This window comes from Papaver somniferum, unplaced genomic scaffold (genome assembly GCF_003573695.1).
Source record: "Papaver somniferum cultivar HN1 unplaced genomic scaffold, ASM357369v1 unplaced-scaffold_32733, whole genome shotgun sequence".
NCBI lineage: Eukaryota > Viridiplantae > Streptophyta > Magnoliopsida > Ranunculales > Papaveraceae > Papaver > Papaver somniferum.
In genome coordinates, this window is record NW_020644078.1 from 1 (window position 1) to 631 (window position 631).

The 631-nt window shown below is 35.5% G+C and overlaps 1 long non-coding RNA gene across 1 annotated transcript in view; it reads left to right on the plus strand.

The window, feature by feature from the left end:
- Positions 1-631, plus strand: part of LOC113341954 — a 968-nt gene continuing 337 nt past the window's right edge. The window contains exons 1-2 of the long non-coding RNA XR_003356262.1: positions 1-72; positions 190-430. This is a non-coding gene — a long non-coding RNA (uncharacterized LOC113341954). The remainder of the gene's footprint in view (positions 73-189; positions 431-631) is intronic.

The following is a 631-nucleotide window of genomic DNA, read 5'->3' on the forward strand; positions in this document are numbered from 1 at the left end:
GCCTCCTCACCACCTCCATCATTTCTCCGGCTGTTGATTCTGCTGCTGCTGCTAAGTTTCCTTCAAAAGCTGGTATACCCAATTTTCTATTACTTTTTAAGATGCTTTTGTTTTGTATCTTTATTTATAAAGGTTTCTACGGTCAGGCTTTTGTTTTGCTAATTTGAAGAAGATATGTTTGTCGAGCAGATGAAGATGTTTCTGAATACGAGAGAGAAGTGGGTGTTGTTGATCGAATTAATTGATGAGAAGAGAAGATTTCTTTTGTTCTTTCTCGTCTGTTGCTGAAGAAGAGCTGCGATTGATTCAGTGATTCATAGGATATAGATCTAGTGACCGTAATCGAAGTTGAGATGGGTTTATTTGGTTCGATTTAGTGGTGGTGTTATTCAATTCTTGGTTATAATCAAAAGAAGATGAATTTGAGATGGTATGGATCAATGGGTTTGTTCGAATTGATACTCACCTGAAGCTGCTAAATTTTGGTTTGTTAGGGTTTACTAAAATCATACGCTCTGTATATTGATTTGGCATGATGTTTTGGTGTCTGGGTTTTGTTAATATGTGCTGAAAATGAGAATTCTTGATTGAAATTTTGATTTTTGTTTTTTGTGAGAATGATTTATGTGGG